Source organism: Macrotis lagotis, chromosome 6 (genome assembly GCF_037893015.1).
Source record: "Macrotis lagotis isolate mMagLag1 chromosome 6, bilby.v1.9.chrom.fasta, whole genome shotgun sequence".
NCBI classification, from domain to species: domain Eukaryota; kingdom Metazoa; phylum Chordata; class Mammalia; order Peramelemorphia; family Peramelidae; genus Macrotis; species Macrotis lagotis.
The window spans coordinates 218,489,998-218,513,445 of NC_133663.1; the positions used below are offsets into that span (position 1 = coordinate 218,489,998).

The 23,448-nt window shown below is 31.6% G+C and overlaps 1 protein-coding gene across 1 annotated transcript in view; it reads left to right on the top strand.

The window, feature by feature from the left end:
- Nucleotides 1–23,448, top strand: part of LOC141491396 (ephrin type-A receptor 6) — a 1,165,986-nt gene that overhangs the window by 749,890 nt on the left and 392,648 nt on the right. The gene's annotated exons all lie outside the window — the stretch shown is intronic.

A 23,448-nucleotide genomic window follows, 5' to 3' on the forward strand; every position in this document is an offset into this window, starting at 1 on the left:
TTTTTGCAAGGCAATAGGGATAAGTGTCTTGCCCAAGGCCACACAGCTAGGTAATTATTAAGTCTGAGGCTGGATTTGAACTCAGGTACTCCTGAGCAGGTGCTCTAACCACTGGACAACTTAGCCGCCCCATTTATATTCCTGTCATAAGATTTAAATAGAGCTATATTTAGATCTATCATTATCCCTTGAGATTTAAAATCTATGATAGTTTTATATTCTTATATCTCTGATTGTCGATTTTGAGTTTATTTAAAATTGATTTTATTTAAAATTTTTTTCAACTCAATGCTCTAGAGAGAATTATCATTTGTAATTAAACATCAACACTCCCAAATAATTAATATGTCTTTTACTTACATGTTTCCTCTTTATTGGCTAATAAAATTTCTTGTCTTTGTTTTTTCATTGTACAGAAAATACTTTTGCCTTTTAAAGTTTGTGGGGGGGGGGTTTCTTTAATGTGTGGACTTATTTTGATGTGTGTAGTTTTTTTACACCTTGGTCACAAGTTACAGTCTCTGGGAGGTGTGGAATGAAGGTATAGAGTGTATAGGTGAAATACAAATATAGCAATAAAATCTACTTATTAATTTTGCTATTTGAAAAGAATACTTTCAAAGAGTAAAGGAAGATGAGGTACTAGAAATTCCCATTCAGGAATATTTTCCCTGAATGAAAATAAGGAATTTTCAGTGGTATGTACTTTAATAAATCAATTAGTCTTTAGTTTCATTTTCAACACAGTAAAATGATTTTCATTGATCATTTTGTCACGTTATGTGGATAGTTTGGTGAAAGGCTGATGTTCTCATTAGATGATTTTTTTGTGTGTTTCGCTCTCTGCAAACCTGTTCTCTTACTCTATTGTCATTCTTACTAGAATGGGATACTATCCACTTATAATTTCTTGATTTTATACCTTTTCTATGTTCCTGATGCTAGCAATTCATTTCATTTTTGGAAGTAATTTCACTTTAATTCCCTTTCAGTTGATTTCATTTTCAAAGATTTGTCCTTTATAATACTCATTTCACCTCAACCCATTTCTATGTACTGAAACTATGTGATTCAGTGAAAGTATTTTAAACAGTTTTTGATAGCACCAGTTTTCTTTTTATTATGTTACTTCTTTTATTATAAATTGATATAATTGTGGATAAAAATAAACAATCAAAATATCAAATATTGAAATGCTATTATGTTGGTATGCCTCAAAATCCTAATATATCTTGGACATATTTATTTGTCCATATCAATGTATCAGCAAATCGCTGTTTTTGTTTAGTCCTTTTTTAGTCAGATCCAATTTGGGCTTTTCTGGGTAAAGATATTAGAGTGGTTTCCTATTTCCTTCTCCAATCATTTTGCATATGAAGAAACTGAGGCAAACAGGGTTAAGTTACTTTCCCAGGGTCACACAATTGGTAAGTGTCTGGGACCAGATTTGAACTCAGTGAGATGATTCTTCCTAACTCCAGGCCCAGTATTCTATCTACTTACTGTGCCACCTACCTGAATTGGTTACCTAACATCAACAAATATTCAAACACAAATACATCACAATAAAGATACAAGAAGACTTGAGTATAAATCCTGCCTGATTGGCTATATGGCCTTGAACCAGTTATTTAACCTCTACTCTCCTTTTCTTCATATGTAAAATAGGAAAAATAAATTGAACCTACTTCATGGACTTGTTGGGAAGATAAAATGAGATAATATATACAAAATACTTTCTAAACTTCAAAGTATTAAAAAGTTTAAATTGATAATTATTCTAGGGTTTTCTATTTTCATTAACTAGAATATAAACATCATATTCTCAATCTCTTCCTCCTGGAAAATGCCCTTTCTCTCCAAACTTCCTATTAAAAGAGTACCTGTTACATATGTTTTCCAAATATTATGTTGTTTTCAGAAGTAGTTATGGTCCCTTCTTTTGCATTCATATACAAGCAGAATTATAATAGCCTGAGTGAGTAGAAGGTTTTCATCTTCTATCTGTTAGTTCAAAAGAAGATGAGAAAAAAGATTCCTTAAAATGGACAAATTGCAGTCCAAAATTTAAAATTATATGCAAGTACCCCCATGTATTAGTGTCCAGTATTTCTGCTTAAGTGTTCTAGTTTATTAATATGCAATTGCTCTTTTTTTCCTAGAACTCATCTATATTTTCACCCTAAATGGTCAAAATAATTATGCTCCATTTTCAAAAATGTTTTGGATGAAGATGAAGGTCTCTAAAATGTTTAACTTAAGACAAGATCTAAAATCTCAAGTGGAAAAAACAAATTTGACTGTGAAGATTAATATTTTACTTTGCTAATAATATTTCCCAGGCTAACTTTTGCTGAATGCAATTAACCTATAACAATGAAAAGAATGAAAAAAACAATTGAGGAATTAACATTAATGGCCCATTCACGTTAATTTTAACAAGAACAATTCATAGAGCTACTGTCATTTCATTTTAAGGGTTTGGGGGAAGAAAGACATTTATTATATTTGTAACACATATTTGTATATTTACATACATACACACACACGTGTGTGTGTGTGTAACAAACTATCAAAAACTTTATTGCAGATTGAAACCCAGCTAGGTGGCACAGTGGATGGAACACTGGTCCAGGAGACAAGCAGCCCAGAGTTCAAATCCATTTTTAGACGCTAAGCTGTGGACAAATTATTTAATTTCTGTCAGCCTTAGTTTCCTCAATGGTAAAATGGAAATGATAATAGCACAGCTTTCATAGTCATTGTGAGACAACTCAGTTATCAGCTGAGATAATAATTGTTAAACTCTTAGTACTCATAGTAGGCACTTAATAAATTCTTGTTCCTTTTCTTTGCCTAATGCCATATTCTATTAAGTGAATTTTTAATAAATTTTTTAAACAAATACAAAATGAGAAAGGAAAAAAATATTTTCATTACACAAAAGACCATAAGAGAGGATTCAATATAAAATAATAAATTTGCATTTCAAGAAAGCCTAGAAAATAAATGCTACACATTCTTTTCAAAGCTGTCCAGCTTTTCTTTCCTTTCTGATTGGTTTTCTTTTGTTCCCTAATGTGAATTTTTTCCATTATATTTTTCTTTCCCTTCCCCATCATCCTAAAGAATGCTACAATTAAGCATTATCCATGCTTAATTGTATATGTATGCATTGAATATATGTTGTATATACATATGTATACATATTAAGACTATACTATGCTTATTTTTGGTTTCTCTGAAACTAGAGAAAATCTTCCTTCAACTATTCTGTTCTTCCAAATTTATTCATCTTTTAAAATGCCATCTTCAACTTTAGCATATAAGCTACAGATTATAGTAGTTAAGAAATGAGTATAATTCCAATTATGTATATTTCTAGATCTATAACTTGTTATATAATAAATGGTATAAGAGAGACAGAGTCAGAGAGATGTAGAGAGAGAGGGAGAAAGAACGGTTAGGTGTCCCAGTTTGCTCAGTTCAGTGGGCAGCCTGGAGTCAGGAAGATTTCTCTTCCCGGTTTCAAATCTGAGCTCACCTTATGACCCTTAGGCAAGTCACTCAATTTCCTTCCCTAGAAAAGGAAACCACTGCAATGCCTTTGTCAAGAAAACTCTAGATAGGTTCATGACTGAAAACAATTGAATGACAAAATAATATATATATATAACATATGTACAAGTATACTCTTGGTAGTGCTTATTGCTAAACTATTTTGTTCTTGATTTAGTATTATTTATTCCTCTTCACCTCTTATACATGTCATTACTTTGTTACCCAATGAAGATAAGCAGCAGAATCTGACAAATTTTTACTTGAACTTTTTATTTAAGAATGTGGATGATCCCCACCAGGCACATAACCATTTTAATATGCCATATAAATTTTTTCCATTTCTTCTTTTCTTTCATCATTATTTCCATCTTCTAAATATTAGTTCCTTAAATGTTATGCTCTCTTCAATTATTATCTCCCGATCTACCTTTTAAATAATGATATGTAACTGTTGTTATTAGCTTTACTTATAATACTAAATAATATAAAGATTTAAGGAAAAACATAAAATATAACAAGTAAAAAAATAAAAGATTACTCTTTCTCTAACATTATATGTATAAATATAGTTATTAAGCTGTAAAATTAAAACAAATTCTACAGCAAGTTTTCCTCTTTGATCATTATTAATAGACCTATAATTTATCATATATTTGAGAGAGAGAGTTATATACATACATACATATATATTATATATATATATATATCTGTTAGGAGTTAATAAACAATGAAAGAAAGACCTATAACTCAGAGATTATTTCTAATTAATATTTAGTTCTTCCAAACTAGCTTAAAGAATATCATACTGGGGAAATTAAACTTTCATAATCATTGGTAAATAGGAATAAGAATATCTTACTACTTAAATTAACAAGGTTAGTATTTGTTGAAAAATAATTATCATACTTTGGACTGTTTCAAAAAGAACAAGCTGGTTTGCACCTCTTTACACTAGAAGGATTTATAATTAATGTAGGAAAGAATTTAATAAACTTAATAACTATTCAAAAATATCACTAATTTTTATTTTTAAAAAAATCTATTATCACCATTAGTCTACAATTACACTTTGAGAGCTTAATAGGAGAAATAAATGCATCTACCTAGAGTGATTCCTGGACCATATTCAGGGTGACAAATAGGTCCCTGTTGAGAAAAAAGTATTTATTTTATGTTTTATTCAATTGCATTAAATTATTTTAATTTTTCCAGCAACAACAAGCTGCAAGGTTTTGTTTTGTTGGGATTTTTTTAAGCTCATCAGTTCATAACTCCACCACTAAAACTTACACAATACCCTACCCTCTCTTCAAGTTATTGTCCCTTATGACTCTTCTCTCCTTTCTTAACCAAATTCCTTGAAGACAATGTCCAAACTCAGTGACTCCATTTCTTTTCCTCTCATTCACTTTTCAATCCTTTGCAAACTAAGAGCTTGTGATTTCATCATTCAACTCAATCTATTCACTAAAAAATTAATACTGATCTCTTAATATCCAAATTTTATGGTCTTTTCTCGGTCCTAATCCTCTTTGAACTCTTTGCTGAATTTAACACTTAGCTCTCCTCTTAGGTACTCTATTTCCTCTGATTCATTAAGATATTATTCTCCTCTGATTCATTTCCTACCTGTCTTACTACTCTTTAGTGCAATTTTTGAGGTCATTATACACTTAATACTTTTCACGATGGGTATTTTCCAAAGTACTGTTCTGGACATTCTTCCCTTCACCCTGTCTTAGTGATCTTATCAGCTCCCATGAATTTAATTATTATTACTATATAGATGATTTGCAGAGCTAAAGGTTCCCTTACAGTACTCCGAGTTTCAGTGCCACATCACCAGTTCCCTAATTAACATATTTAAATAGACATCCTGAAAACATTTCAAGTTCAACATGTCTAAAATCTAAATGCATCATTTTTGCTCTTATATTCTTCCTCCCCTTCCAAATTTTCCTATTTCCTTTGAAGTAATCATTATCCTTCTTCGTCTCTCAAAGTCATATTGTCAGCATTTATCTTGGACATGCTTATTCACCCCACATAGCCAATTAGTTACCAAATCTTGTTATCACTGTCTTTTCAACATCTCTTACATGCAACACTTTTTCTCTCCTCACAGTTCACTGGCACAGTTCAAACTTTCATCACTTCTCTGCTAGGTTATTACAATAGCCAATCTCCTAACTGATATCCCTAGAACAAGTCTTTCCCCATTCCAATCTATCCTAATACTGCTGCAAAAATAATCTTTCTTGAATAAAAACCTAAGCATATTACCACACACACACACACACACACACACACAAAGACATCCTCAACTAACTCTAGTAACTTTCTATCATCTCTAGAAGAAAATATAAACTTCTCTCTTTAGTTTTTAAAACTTCATATAGTCTGACCCCAACCCATCTCCAGTTTCATAGGATATTATTCTTCCTCCAACACTCTGTGATCCAGTCAAATTGTTCTCCCTGCTGTTTATACTCCATCTTTCATATCTATACTTCTGTGTTGGCAGCCCCACCTTGCCATAAATATCCTTATTTCACCTAATAGATTCCCTCTCTTTCATTTAAGATGCTTCTGAAACACTATTTTCTATATGAAGTTTCTTTTTTTTCTCCTGGTTTTCTCAACTAGTGGTGTTCTGTCTTCAAAATTATATTGTATTCAACTACTTTGTATATATTTTCATGTATTAACTTTGTAATTATTGTATATATTTTGTATGTCATGTTTGACTCTTCCATTAGAATGTAAGCTTTTTGTGAATAAGACTTGTTTCATTCTTTGTATTTGTATTCCTGGTGCTTAGCAGAGTAGTTAGGATAATGTAAGTCCTTTAAAAATATTTATTGATTGATTTTTACAGGTATAATGAATCAAAAAGCATTATTAACTGCCTGTGTACTAATACAAGGCAAAGCAGAAACAGGGTTATGGATACATATGGCACTGAAACTCGGAGTACTGTAAGGGAACCTTTAGCTCTGCAAATCATCTATATAGTAATCCATATGGATACTCTCCAAGTATTTATATTATTTAATGTGCAGATGAAAATATATTTCCACAATTCCAATTCATCTATATTCTAGAAAACATATTTATAATCAGGTCCCTTGAGTGTGTGATCACTTTATAACCTTATTATTTTTAATAAGAGTCCCTGACCTAAAAAAAAAGTATTTTCTACTGAAGAAATGTTTGTATATATAATAAATTACACAAATATATTGTCATTTTAGAGCTGAATTAACAACTGGGAAGGTCAGGAAAGGCTTTATGTAGGAGGTGGCAACTGAGCTTTGTTTTGAAGGGAACTTCTGAAAGTTGAGTTTCAAAAAGGATAATTAATATTCCAGAAATAGAAGACCACCTAGCTATAATAGAGTTATAGACTGGAGATGAAATATAGTCTACAAGAAAAATCTAGAAAGATCATTTAATTAAACAAAAGGGACATAAAGGCACATAAAGGGGAATCACATGAAATAAAACTAAAATGGTTATGGGTGCTACATTTTGGAGGTCTTTTAATTCTAGGCTTATGATTTGATATTTTATATTTGAAGCAATAAGAAGAAGTGAATATTTTTTTTACCATGGGTCTTATTAGTGTTTTAGAATCACAGGGAGCTGTGTAGAGGGTGAGATAGAGAAAGGATGACACTGGAATTGGGGAGGCTAATGAAAAGGATATTGTAATGGTTCAGGCATGATGTGATGATAACCTGAACTAGTCTTGCAAATGGAAAAATCAGTAAGATACAAGAGATATTGTGGGGATGTAATCAACAAGATTTGGTTAATTGAAAAGATTTTAAATTAAATAATTCTTAATTTCCAAACCTGGATGTCTGTAAGCATAATAGTGTTCTCATCAGAAATAGAGAAATTAAATAAAGGGATAGATTTTGGGAAGACAGAAATGAATTCTGATTTGGACATGTTGGGTTTGGGATACTATTGGGACCAATGTGGAGATGTCTAGGAGTCAGCTGGTTATATGTGATCACAATTCTGGAGAGAGTCAGGGCCTGGATTTATAGATATGAGAATCACCTTCACAGAGATCACAATCAAACTAATGGTAGTAAGTGAGATTACCGTCATTCAGAATATGAGAAATAAGGTTAAAAGAACTGTGGAGAGATGCTTGCACTTAGGAGATGGGAGATAAATAATGTTACTGAAAAAGAAAGAAGGACAAAAGGCAGACAGAAGGAAAACCAAGAAGAAGCAGTATCACATATTCCCTATTTCTGAAAATGTCTTTAAAAAACTTATGTAAGTAGTAGATGTCATCATGAAACAAAATTCCAGTAGGCACTTGCTCTTTGTTCATTCTCCTATCTGGATATCACAGAATTTTGGAGATCTAAATGTCTGGCTTTTTAAAATTATTCCTATTCCATGTAGTCACTTACTTTTCCACTTTTTTCTTTCCTTACATAGAATAAAGGCAACAAAATAATTTTAATAAATTACAGATTTTATGTAGAGAATTATAAAAAAACAATGTAAAGAAATAGCAAAAAAAATCACATAGTTGTACCTGTTAGTAAACAGCCATGAGGAGAGGAGGTTGGAATGAATAGCACCTTTTGTACCTTTTCTTCAGTTCTGAAAGAGGTGGTTGTAACTGGTAGCTTCACTCTGAGTTGTTTGTTCTAGTGAGAAGAATTATGCCCTGATAATCTTAAATCCTTAGTCCAAGATTGAATCTTTTTTTTTAGGTTTTTTTGCAAGGCAACTGGGCTTAAGTGGCTTGCCTAAAGCCACACAGCTAGGTAATTATTAAGTGTCTGAGACCAGATTTGAACCCAGGTATTCCTGACTCCAGGGCCGGTGCTTTATCCACTATGTCACCTAGCCACCCAAGATTGAATCTTGATCACTATAATAATCTTGCTGCTACCACCTTCTTTCTGTTTCTTTTTATGATTTTCAAAGGTAGTTTCCTATTTTGCAAGGCAAACTGAAATCTGCCACTCAGTTCAAGACTCACCAATGGTATGAAATATTCAAATATTTTTTGGTCTAGGGTCCCCTTTACACTCAAAAAATTTTAAAATACCACCCCAACCAAGGACCATTGGTGGGTGTACTTTATTGATATTTATTGTATTAGAAATTCATGTTTTAATATTATACTGAAAAATAGTTTTTATCTTTGAATCATCCTCAAAGAATCTCAAGGACCTGTGAGGATCCTCAGGCAATACTTTGACAATCATTCATCTAGTCTTTTCCAGGGAGTCCCTCTAAGAACTAGTCCCTCAGGATACTCATGGGGAAAATAATTAAATTCAATCAGGTCTTTGAAGAATGGGTAGAAATTCAACAATTCAAAAATGATGGAGTGAACATAGAGAAGGTAGATGACATGCTAGGAAAGGAACAGCAGACACAATATATAGGATACAAGGAATAATTAGTTTGTCTAGTAGTTGAGAACTATGAAAGGCTGTAATGAGAAATAGGGTATTATTATAGCATAGAAGATTTGTCAAAAGAATTTGGACATTGTTTCAATACAATAAACATTTAAGTGCCTAGTATATGCCAGACACAGTACTATTATTCATTAAGTGATGGGGAACCTTTGAAGGTTCATTTACAGTAGGATATTTTGTTCAGAAATACTAGCTATAATGCACAAAATGGACTTGAAAGGTCAGAAACTAGTGTCAGGAAGATTATTAGAAGGCTATTATTTAGCCCAGATCAGAGGTTTTAAAGATCTGAACTAGGGAGATGGAAGGAAAAATGGAATTATAGAAATAGATACAACAAATTTCTTTTATATTTCTTGCTTTTTTGAGGAGGAAAGACTTGTAAGTTCATAAATGTAGGCAATTTCCTTTATAGAAACTATCTTCACTGATGCAGATATCAGCAACCCCCATATAACTTATAGACTTACAGAGCTGCACTATCTAATTTGATTCTCCAGACTTTGCCATCATGCCACCATATTAAGAAAAGGCTGCAGATAAATCATTCTTCATTTCCCCAGATTTTACTACCATTGTCTAAGTGCCTTTTCTCTTCTCCACCATGAATTTCTTCTCTCATTGGTGACTTCTAAGAACCTCCATGTAGAGGAAGGGTCCAAAGCAGCTGTACTACAATTTCAAGACTTTTCTACCATGCCTCTCAAGTCTACCCATATTCACTTTTCAAATTCCTTTTATGTATTTTAATACATATTATAACACATTAAAATCAAAATGTAAGCTCCTTGAGGGTATAGATAGTCTTTTTCTCCTGTATTTATATCCCCAACATTTAGCACATGGTAAGTGTTTTATAAATGCTTATTAATATGAAAGATTGTAAAAGACCCAACATGGCTTTACTTCATAGCCAGGATTTAGAATTAGGTTTTCCTGATTTAGTCAACCTTTGATTTGGTTGAATTGTTACATATTTAAAATTTTTAAAGCTGAATTAATTAATATTATAATAACTTAAAGGAGAAATTTTAATTATTTAAATATTTTCAAAACTTGAAAGTGACTTCTTCTATACTATTAGAGCAAAAAATTTCTCTATCATCCCTATATGGATTCTGGAACAAATTTTGAGAGCATTTGAAACTTATCTGACTCTTTGCGTCTTCCTTTTCCTAATAAAATTAGTCTAAAAGCCCATTTAATGTTAGAATTACGGTTTGGATTTTCTATTCTGGGTTTTTTTCCCTTAGTTTCTACATGTTATACAAGGAAAGATTAGAGCATTTCATGTCTTTTTTGTCCTATTATCTTACTCTCTTTGTTTCTGGATATAGAATTTTATATATAGATTTGCAAATAAAGAATATTAAAGTGATAATGGATAGATTATGTACTGGCTAGAGCATGAAGACCAAGATAATGGCTATTAAAATTATTTTTTCCATGGTCACAAGATGAATTCGTGGGTCATAGGAAAACTGAACAGAAAATTATGAATAGAACAGCATAAAGGCATCACTACCAGAAAAACAATTCTAAACACATGCTTCACTGGGATAGGATCATTTGTATCATCATTTATGGAACAGACAATATATTTCATATTCATATATAAAATTAATATTCATTTATATCATATTTTAGGCAGCCAAAGAAACATGAAACTTTAAAAAATAGATTGATTCATTTTAAGTATTTATGAAATAAATTTCTCTAGTAATTATTGGTAGCAAGTACTATAGCCAACTGAAAGCAGCATTGAAACAAAAGATTTCCTCCAGAAGTCAATGATGAATCAATTTCTCTTCTTAAAAAGAACAAGGTGTAACCATGTTCAGATGGCAGAAATGGTTCATGGGATTTTTTATATTTTCTCACATATTTTCTTACTCTGGGAATTTAATAATTCAGATATATAAACAGTGTGTGATTTTACTCTGGAAATTTTCCCCAAGCCAGCAAAAAAATAACAACTTCATAGATATAGATATAGATATAGATATAGATATAGATATAGATATAGATATAGATATAGATATAGATATAGATATAGATATAGATATAGATATAGATATAAACTTGTCTATATATAAATGTATATAGTATTTTATAGATAGATAGATAGATAGATATTTTATTTATTTTGATTTTTGAAGGAACTTTTAAGAAATAATTAGACTTATATTATCAGATTTAGATTGTAGTCTCTTAGAAAAATAAAACATTATATATAATTCATTGCCTTTCCACACTATCCAATATTTGCCAAATCCCCAGAGATGTACTGGAGCCGGCTCAAAGCATTCACTACAGCCAATTGCTCCATTTTCAGTGTGAGCATTTACATTTCAGAAATCAGCAAATATTTGATTTGTTGTTTTGTTGATTATATAGACTCAAGAGTGTTATGAAGAAAATGGTAATAATTCAGATTACTCTTCAAAATTCAGCATACTTTTTTCTCAGAGTGAATGATTGATGATTTATCAGAACCCTACTACAATAACTATAAAATTTAATAAATAGATTTTGAATATGAACAAGTACTGCTTTTCAAAATATCCTTCCTCAATAATGACCTACAGATCAAATATGAATTATGGCTATAGAAGTAACATGGAAAAATATGAGAATAGTCACATGTAGGATTTAAAAGATTATAGAACTCAAACTCTCATTATGATGTGAATTTAAGGACCATGATGAATTTTAAACACACTACTTTCAGGCAGTGTTGAAGAGCTTGAAATGGAAGTAGAGTGCAAACATGAATAGAAAATAAAATGTAAAAGAGAATACTAAAGAGATGTTTATTATTTCAACTGAAAGTGAAAGAAGATATTAACAGTTTTTGTTATTGTTGTTCAGTCATTCAGTCTAGCTCTTGTGGACCAAAGCATGAAGCACAACATAACAGATTCTTCTATTCTTCACTATCTCCTAATTTTTGTCTAAATTCATATTCATTGTTTCCATGATACTGTCTATCCATTTCATCTTTTTCTGTCCCCTTTACCTTTTGCCTTTAATCTTTCCCAATATCAGTCTTTTCTAGTGAATCCTATCTTGTCATTATGTGGCCAGATTATTTAAGCTTTAGCATTAGTATTAGACCTTCCAGTGAATAGCCTGAATTACCTGAATATTCTTTAACTATTGACTGATTTGATCTCTTGCTTTCCAAGGGATTCTCAAAAGTTTTCTCTAGTACCACAATTTAAAAACATCAATTCTGCAGTGCTCACTTTCCTCATAGTCCAACTCTCACAGTTAAACATTCTTACTGGAAAAACCATAGCTTTGAGCTTACAGACCGTGATTGGCAAAACAATAACTGTACTTTTTATTATGCTGTCCATATTTGCCATAGCTTTCCTTCCAAAGAGCAACCATCTTTTAATTTCATAGAAATTAATAGTTTTGATCTTATGCAAAACATTTTCTAAATAATTAATAAACTTTAAAATCAATATGCAACAAAAATCAGGCTGTACTTTATAAAGTTTCCAAGCATTTCACAAATAGCAATATATGAATTTGTCATTATATTATCATTATTATTGTTATTTAATTTTCTTATATTTTATAGCTAGTTAAAATAGGTCTGAAACAAGTTGCTATTGTACTTTTTAAAATTTATACTCTATAAATAGCTTGATAAAATAATTACTTTTGTACATTTTATTTTTATTTAATAACATCAACAATAATTTTTTGATATTAAAAAGAACAACATAAAGGATTATATGTGAAATTATAAACTTTTATTACATATAGTTTTAAGTATTTTTAAGTATAATAAATTCAGCAATAATCGTAAAATAGCTTGTCTATGACCCCTTGATTGTCTGTGACCCTCTTTCTTCTGCTACCTTTTGTGTTTTCTTTTCTTCTTTTTAACAGTACTATCCAGATCTAGCAAATGACCCCGCAGTGACCTTTTCCCCCACACACATATAAACACAATAGAAATAATTTCTTGTAACAAATAAGTGTAGTCAAGTAAAATACATCAACCTATTAGCTATGTCAGAAAATGTATGCCTTATTCTGCTCTTCTCTATTAAAAGGTAGGAAATAGCATCAGTCTTGTGAAGTCATGATTAGAATGATGAGTTCTTTAATCTTTCAAAATTGTTTTTCTTTGAATTGTTGTCATTGTATAAATTGTTCTCTGGTTCTACTTGTTTCACTTGCATTTGTTCATATAACTTTTTATTGGTTTCTCTAATTTTTTCAATATTTGTTATTTCTAATTTGTAATTTCTAATATTCTATTAAATATCATTTTGTTGTGTCTAACTTTCTGTAATTCCATTTGGGAATCTTTTTGGCAAACATACTAGAGTGGTTTACCATTTCCTTCTCGAGCTCATTTTGCGAATGTGGAAGATGAGAAAATTTTGCCCAGGATGATGCTATTAAGTGTCTGAGATCAAAATTAAATTCAGGTTTTCCTGACTATGCCCACATCTCTATCCTTGTATCACCATTACTTCACTAAAATCTATCTATACCCCAATTTATGAGTATCTATTTTGTTTCCAGTTATTTGATGTAACAAAGAATAAGATAATAAATATTATTGTTTTATATTGATCCATTCCCTTTCTCTTATTCTGTTTGGGACATATGGTATAGCTGAGTCAAAGAATATGTACTTTATCAAATTTAGAGTTTTACTTCTAAATTATTTTGCATCATAGTTGAATTTATGCATAGTTCCATCAAAAGGAAACTGGCATACAAGGCTTCCCAACAACACTTGAAAAGATAATCATATTTTTTCTTTTGTATCATTTTGCAAATCTAATTATGTAAGGTGGAAATGGAAGGCTTTTAATTTGCCTTTATCTTATGATTAATGATTTGGAACTTTTATGGTTTTCATTTAGTAATCAGATATATATTTCTAAACTGCCTAAGTGGGAGGCAGAATTTGAATTGTATACCTTTGTTCAAGAAATTTGTAACAAAGATTATTTTCCTATTTAACTATATTCTTTATAATGCTAACCAGTCAATTTTGTTTGTGTGCAAAGTTTTCATTTTGTGCTTTTGGAATTGTCTAATTTATGTTTTATAATCACTTCTATCTCTTATTTAAGACCTTCCCACCATTCCTTTCCCTCTAATTTGCTAATATGATCTTTTTATATCTATTTCATGTATATTTGTTAAAATGATTGTAGTATGTAGCATAAATTATTTGTTTAAATATAAGTTCTAGCAGACAGCTGCCAGGTTTCCCAAGAATTTTTGCCAAATAGAAAGTCTTTGTCACCAAAAGATGCCATCTTTGTATTTATAGAATGCTGTACTACACAGTGTCTGCGTCTTGTGTACACAATTAATTCCATTGGCAAATGTTACTATATTTTGACCGGTATCAAACTGTGTTGATGAATACTGCTTTGTAGTAATTTTGAGGCCTGGGATTGCTAGGTATTTTTCATTCTGACTTCTATTATTTATTTACCTTGAAAGTTTTGATCTTTCATTCCTTCAGATGAATTGTGGGGTTAATTTTTTTTTGTTTAATTCCATAAACTACCTTTTGTGGATTTGATTGGCATGAAATAGGATCTATAAATAATTTAGTTTTATTTTTTATTCTGTTAAACTAGGTCAATTAGTGAGCAATTAATTTCAATCCAATTGTTTATTTTCTATAAAGACAATTTTGTTCTTTTAATCTTAAAAATGATTGTATCATGATAAGTATCTCCCGTGTATTTCATATATTATGTTTTTATTTTGAGTGAAATTACTATACCTGCTAGATGAATTTTGGTGATAACATATTGAAAGGCTACTGATTTATTTCTTGCTATTTTAATGAAGACAACAATTTTTCAATTAATTTTAACTTAATATCTAATATTCTTTAAAAAAACTATGATAGAAGCTATGAGAAAAATTATTCTTCAATGCCTATACTTAGTCCATTAATTAGTTTATCTCATTGCAACATGTAGCATTTTAAAACTGAATCAACTAATAGTGGTTACAATTAACATTGTTACTTTACTTTTAATCTTATTGGAAAGACTTCTACTTTATTCCTTATTAGAAATAATGCTAGTATTTCCATTTAGATAAAGATTTACCATGGTAAAGATTTATGTTTATGCCTTTTAGTGTTCAGTTTTTATATTTTTTGAAAACTTTCTGTTTTTATTGTTATGATTTTGTTTTTGTTATTAATATTGTCTTATATGTTTAGTTTTCCTCCTACTGAAAGAAACTTACATTAATTATATAAATCCAATGTTACTGTATTTTTGCTAATATTTTATTCAATATATTTTCTTCAATAGTCTTTAGAGATTGTATTCTATCTCTAAAGTTGTTTTCCTCTGCTTTTTCGCCTTTTGGGTTTGTATATTAGTGTATCATTTTTTTTTATTGATTGAGCCTTGTATGAAGTCTTCTTTCGCTATTTTTCTGTTTAGTTTATTTAAAATTAGAGTTAAGTGACCTTTGATTATTTGATAAAATTAACTTGTAAATCCATCTGAGCCTGAAGTTTTGTGAATTGTTTTTTGTTGGGGTTTTTTGGGGGGAGTGGCATTTCCTAATGTCTTATTCAATTTTTTATCTGAATTTGGCTTATTTGAATTCTCATTGAATTTTTGGATTTTAATTTATATTATATTTTTGATAATAATATTTGTAAAATATTTTAGAATTTTTATATTTTTGCAAATATTCATCCATTGAAAGGTATTATAATTACTTTATAATTTCTAATAATTTTCTTAGTTTTTATCTATTGTGATTTCTTATTTATTTCTCAATTACATACTTATATCCTAAGAGAAAAAAAAAGTATACTTCAGTCTGTGTTCAGATACCATCAGCTCTCCAGAATGAATAGTATGGAATGAATATCCATCAGAGAACTTCCTTCAATATTTTTTCCAACAGTTGCTACTGCTAATTGTATTTCCCCTCCATCCTATTCCTCCCCACCACGATTTATTCTATTTTCTCTCTCCTTTTACCCTGTCCCTCCTCAAAGGTGTGTTGTATCTGACTACCCTCTTCGAAATCTTCCCTCTCTTCTATCACCTACATCCCCCATTTCCTCCCCTTTCTCCCATTCCTTTCCTCTCCTTTTTTCCCCCCTCTAGGGTAAGATAGATTCCTATACCCTATTGAGTGTGTATGTTATTTCCTCTCTGAGCTGCTTCGAATGAAAATGAAGACTCAACTTCCCCGCCTTCCACTCCATTGCAAAAGTTTTTTCCTTGCATCTTTTGCATAAAATAACTTAGCTCATTCTACCTCTCCTTGCCCATTAACTCCATCATTATAATATATTATACTGTCATATTCAGCTCCCTCCTGTACATTATCTATATTAGATATTCTATATTAGATTATCTATATAGAAATGGCAGTTTTTAACTGCTCTAATAAATGAGAAAGTTCATCTGAGTTATCAGTAACATCTTCTCATATTGGAATACAAGCAGTTCAACATCATTGAGTCCCTCATAATTTGCCCTTCTCATCCACCCTCAATAATGTCTCACCCAAGTCCTTTACTTGAAGATTAAGCTTTTTTTGTTCATCACTGGTCATATTCTTTTTCTTCTATTGTTGGCTCATTACCCCAATCTGATTTTAACTCTTTGTTAAGGTAAGACTCTGCTTCCAGGGTAGATGATGTACTTTCCCAAACTTTTGAGGGTTTTTGGGAAATTCCCCCAGGGACCTCAATTCAATCAAGATGTTATGAGAAGCTCTGACTGCTCTCCTGGCCTGTGCTCTGGTCAGTGGATAACCACAAGCAACCCCCTTTGCCCTGGAGCTGTGAGAAATGTCTCTGCTCTACTAAGGCAGTATGGTACCCAGGACTGTGACCTGGATCTGAATATGGTCAAAGCAACAAAATGCTGCCCCAGGGATAGCAGAGAGACCTCTACAGTCTCCCCCAACTCCTTATTACCCATGTGCTGCACAATCCAGAAGCACCTGCTAGGTAGCTCTGCAGACCTGCTTCTGGTTCCTTGGATCAAGTTTGAACTAGGGCCTGCACTGGCCTGGGCTCCCTGCTCATTCTGATATGGCAGAGCTTTTCCACTGACCTTCCATGTTGTCCTCAGCAATCCCTGGACTGAGAGGTCTGGAAACTGCCCTGCTGCCAATGAACCCAGGTATCCCCAGGGACCCAAGGACTCTGCAGACTGTTCCTGCATGGCTTGTTCTGGTCTGCTTTATGGCCTTTCCCAAACCTGGTGGAATAGACCCTTCCTGTAGATCTTCTAAGTTGTTTTAGTCCAGAAAATTGCTTCACTCAGTCATTCTGTGCATTCTGCCTCTCTAAAATTTGATTAGAGTCATAATTTTAAGGCATTTGGAATGATCTGAGGGAGAATTTCTAGCAATTCCTGCCTCTACTCTGCCATCTTGGCTCTGTTGCTAGGCAGATTTAAAAAAAAATTTAGTTTTTAGTTACAAATTCTGGCTCTACCTCCCTTCCTTTCCTTTCTCATCCTGAAGATGGTAATTAGATATAGGCTTTATTATGTAAAAAGTTTCCATACTAAAATTTTTGTACAAGAAGACCCAAACAAAATTTAAAATTGAAAGGAAAAAAATTAAAAAGAAAATATTTTGGTCTGTTTTCAAACAATATCAGTTCTTTATTCTGGAGATGGATAATATTTTTCATCATTAGTCCCTAGGGATTGTCTTGGATCATTGAATTTCTAAAAATAGCCAAATCATTCACAATTCATTGTGAACTCTTCTGCCCCTTAAAATTACCAGATAGATACCTTAAAAATGGGAAAATAATTTCACTTTCTTCACCATTATCAATACAATTTATTTGTAAAATCCTTAATCCAGTTTTGAGAAATTGTTGCTAAAATATACTCAAAGCCTGAATTTTCATGGTAGATAATTTTAGAAGCAAATCATATCTATATCTGTATTGATAATTGCATAGGTATCAATACAGATATAGATATATATGTATGTATGTATGTTGACTACCCTCTTCGAAATCTTCCCTCTCTTCTATCACCTACATCCCCCATTTCCTCCCCTTTCTCCCATTCCTTTCCTCTCCTTTTTTTCCCCCTCTAGGGTAAGATAGATTCCTATACCCTATTGAGTGTGTATGTTATTTCCTCTCTGAGCTGCTTCGAATGAAAATGAAGACTCTCAACTTCCCCACCTTCCACTCCATTGCAAAAGGTTTTTTCCTTGCATCTTTTGCATAAAATAACTTAGCTCATTCTACCTCTCCTTGCCCATTAACTCCATCATTATAATATATTATACTGTCATATTCAGCTCCCTCCTGTACATTATCTATATTAGATATTCTATATTAGATTATCTATATAGAAACGGCAGTTTCTAACTGCTCTAATAAATGAGAAAGTTCATCCGAGTTATCAGTAACATCTTCTCATATTGGAATACAAGCAGTTCAACATCATTGAATCCCTCATAATTTACCCTTCTCATCCACCCTCAATAATGTCTCACCCAAGTCCTTTACTTGAAGATTAAGCTTTTTTTGTTCATCACTGGTCATATTCTTTTTCTTCTATTGTTGGCTCATTACCCCAATCTGATTTTAACTCTTTGTTAAGGTGAGACTCTGCTTCCCGGGTAGACGATGTACTTTCCCAAACTTTTGAGGGTTTTTGGGAAATTCCCCCAGGGACCTCAATTCAATCAAGATGTTATGAGAAGCTCTGACTGCTCTCCTGTACAAGAATGTATGTATGTTGACAGTCCTTAGAAAAAAGAATCTAATCCTTTTGCTTGTTCCAAAATTTACCATTTTATTTAATTAGAAAACTTTTATACTACATATTTGTCCTATTTGTAAAATCTCTACATTGTAATTTGACTACAAATAAAGGTTAAAATTGTAAGAAGTTGGGCAGCTAGGTGGTGCAGTGGATACAGCACCAACTCTGGAGTCAGGAGTGCCTGAGTTCAAATGTGACCTCAGACACTTAATAATTACCTAGCTGTGTGGTCTTGGGCAAGCCATTTAGCCCCATTTGCCTTGCAAAATCCTAAAAAAAAAATTGTAAGAAGTTCATACTTACATCAGAGGTGTTCCTTAATCTTTTATTTAATAGATTTAGTACTGTTCTTATAAAATTTTTTGATTATATATAATTGCTATAAAATAAAAAGAGGGATCTAACAATGAAACATATCACAAGAGGAAAAACTCCCTTACTTGATTTTGATTCCAAGAGTCATATCTGATAGTCAATAATATAGTCATAGAGTGTTAACAGCAAGGATCAGGTTTAACCTAGTGGGGAAATTTACTTTTCAGAAAGGAAAAAGCACAATTGGGAAATTGTGTCAGGAGGGAATTCCCTTAGGCCATGCTAAAGTTATCCCTAAAACGTTTCCCAAATTGCAGCACATGTCATTTTCTACTATTAATTTCATGAATAAAAACTCAAACAGTAGTAGATTAGAGTTTTGAGAACTTTTATCTAAAAAAGCAAAATTCCACTAACCACAATTTAGGGCTTAAATATCTTCTCTTCTGTTTCCCTAACAGTTAACATGTTATTTATCCTTTACTTATAAATTAAATCCACCCATATTCTCGGGCTTCAGGAATACATTAAATACCTGATAGTTGATTTACCCTTAATATGTTGAAGTTACATCTTTAAACTACCCTTTATACTTTTATAATAGCCAAGTATTTCAAATGAAAATTTGCTATCATAGTAAACTTATTATCTGCTTTGTAACCAAAATATACCTCATTAAATATTTAACAGTTTCAAATATCTAAATTTTAATCACATCTTTATAAAAGTCAATTAATGTATAACAGCATCCAGATTAAAAATTTATTTAGTCTTTTTTAAATATTTTATTTATTTTGAGTTTTACAATTTTTCCCCCAATCTTCCTTCCTGCCCCCCCCAAAGGCAGTCTGCTAGTCTTTACAATGTTTCCATGGTATGAAATGATCTAAGTTGAATGTGATGAGAGAGAAATCATATCCTTAAGAAAGAAAAATATAGTATAAGAGATAGCAGAATTATATAATAAGATAATGGATTTTTGTTAAAAATTTATTTAGTCTTACAGCATTTCTGTTATAATGATCTCTCAAATTTCACAACATAAGACAATTTAGAAATAAAATAATAACATAAACAGTATCATGTATCTAAATCATGAAACAGAACTTCAGATGACATTAATTGCATTTCTAAAGTATCCCATATGAAAATCACTAATCTTATTAGGTACCATTATTATTTTTCTCTTTCCAGATCAGCAAACTGAGGCAAACAGAAATAAGATAACTGGCCTAAAATTATACTGCTAAAAAATTTCTGTAATCATTATGTAATTCAAGTTTCCCCATATTTTTCCAGCACTTTTTTCAGTACCTTTACTTTAGAATCTGATCTGAGATGATCAAAGAAAATTTAATAAGAGCTTACCATAAAGTACAAACCTTTTGCCTATTTTTTCTTTCTTCAATCTGAGATTATTTCTAAACTAGTTGCCATCCTTCATTTCCCTAGAACAATGAAGAACAATGAAGGGAAAAAGTCATCTACTTTTAACTTTTATAAAATTTTATCCTTATTTTTCCTTAAAACAAATTCTATAGAGTATGCCCCTAAATTTAAGCTATTTTATAAAGTTCTTTCCTTCATTTCTTGAATTATTAATCTCCAAACACCTTAATCCACCAAGATGTCTTCAGTAATTCTAAAACTTTGATTATCTGACTTTACTAAAGTTAAAAAAAAATTTAAAAATATGTCCTATAGAATTTTTTTCTCATAAACTAACCTCCCATGGAAAGCCTAAATTGCTTCAAGTGTGAAAGTTAATTCATCTTTGCTAGTATTCTAAATCTTTTGGCTATGGCTCTTATAACTTTTTCTTTCTGGCTGCATTTTAAAATCTTTCAAGGTAATAGAATCCATAGACAACTCAAACATGACATTTTACATTTTACATCTTACAAAGACAAACACAGACAAAATGACAAGACAATCAATTCTATCAAAGTGCAAAGTAACAGGTCTTACAGAGATACACAGTTATCAAGGTGTGCGATTTTAAAACAACAGAGATGTTAAGTTATAATTCTACACAGAAGCATAAAAAGAGGTCAATTAACAGAAGTGTGCACTTTAAGAAAGGATATCCTTACCATAGAGATTTGAGACAAATCACGTCACCAACAGGGCCCTAGAGTTTTCCTCACAAAGAATAGCAAGCTCAATCTAGGTAGAGCTCAGAAGATTGGAGTCAGTTCAAGGGCAGAGGACTCACCAGATGAGATTGGATTGGATTCTGGAGAAATTAATCTCTGGTGGCATCTAGCTAGTTCATTCTCACTGGTACCAGTATGGACATCCACTTCCAGGTCCAGTCCCACTTCTGACATCAATTAATGCCCATTGTTCTGAACCAGTCTCTAAAAATGTTGATGACTGGAGCTGAATAAAACTTCAGGAATCAAACAGAAGTTAATTTCAAAGTGAGGGAAACAGCAAGGAGAGAAATTAGACACATGTGCCAGGGCCCTGCCCATAGTGGGGGGTGCCCACCTTAGTGTGGCTAAACTTTAATTTATATATTTGTAGCTAGAAAAAGACCCAAACAGTGTAATGCAGTAAAATTAGTCACTTAAACTATTCATATCTTATGCTTCTCATCTGTAATATGGGAGAAAAATCTAACAGGGCTATTTATTAAAGAAAACATTATGAATCTAAATATGCCATAGAAACATGAGCTTATTATATTAAATTTTCATTTTTGCAATGAATCACTTCTGTTGGGAACCAAAAACTTTCATGGACACCTTAGCACTACTTTAAAACTCTACTTTGAATTTGTGTAAAGGGGAATTCTTATTCCAGCCATGGGAGATGATTTGTACAAATGCTTTAAATAGAAGACTTGGTATAATATTTAAAAAATAATCTTATGGTGATTATAGAGACCTAATATATAATTACTGGGTAACAATATAATACTTGGATTTTAACTCGAGAATTTCCTCCTTTTAAATTTTTTTTCTAAATATATTTTTGAGAAAAATGATTTAAAAATTCCAAGTCCTAAAGTAAAACATAAAAATAATTCTAACATTGTGTGTTCCATCAGTGTAGTATTTTACATATTACCTTTTTTTTTCCTGGGTAATATCTCCTTTGAGCAGCTAGATAGTTCAGTAATAGAGTACCAGGTCTAGAATCAGAAAGACAGGTCCAAATCTGGCCTCAAAGAAAATATGTGACCCTGACAAGTCACTTAAACTTGTTGGCTTCAATTTCCTCATCTGTAAAATGATCTGAAGAAGAAAATGCAAACCATTCCAATATCTTTGCAAGAAAACTCCAAGTGGATCACAAAAAATTAGACATTTGCTGAATAACAGCAAAAACATCTCCTTTGACTCATGAAGAAAACTCTGGAGGGAACTTTAAGTCTGACTAGGGTGGATTTGAATGAATCATTCACCCAAACTTTACAATCTTATTTAAGATTCCATTCTAAAGAATAAATTTTAAAAAATTCAAGAGAAAACCAGAGTAACAAAATAACCTTTTCAAATACTGACAATGTCTTTACTCCTTCCTTCATGATGTACTCAAAAATGGACAGATGAAATCAAATGTTTTGTACTGAATCCATGGTCAAATAGCAAGTTTAAGTACTTGAACCAAATCCAGCAGTACGATTTAGCAGACTGATTAGGGAAATGAGACAAAAGTTATTTGGCAATTAATGCAGGAATCTCTATCTAAAATCTGAAGAACCTTATCTCTGATTCACTCTTTGAGCATATATTAGTCTCCCAGTCTTCAATTCTTGCCACAAAGGTAGATTTCAAAAAAGAAACCAACTAACCTCACATAGATCATTTAGTTTTTAAATCTTGAAAATGTAAACAGTCATAGCTGGGGGGGGGGGGGAGATTTTTCCCAGAGGGATATGATTTTCATTATTATATGTCCTACTAAATACAAATAATTCTTGTTGTTAGCGGAGAAATAAATTCACAAGCAATATAGTTAGCTCAAGATGGAAGTTTTCCAATTTCAAAAAAATTAATTGATTTTTCCTTTTACCCACAGGTCTACCCACGGATAGCGCCGGCATTTTGGCACTACCTGAGGGTAGAAGTGAGTAGCGGGTCTTTCAATTCTTCCACATTTATACTTTTTTTTTTAACTCTGACAATGCTGATTGACTTCCTCAATTGCCCATTCTGCCAGTTTCCTACAGTTACCATTATGTTTAAACATGCTCTTGCAAATCCCATCCTTTATGAAGAAAATAAATCCAGTTCACCTAACCAAAAATGCAATTAACATTTTTAAGTGCAATGAAATCAGCTTTCTTAACACATTTCTGAATCAAGCCTATA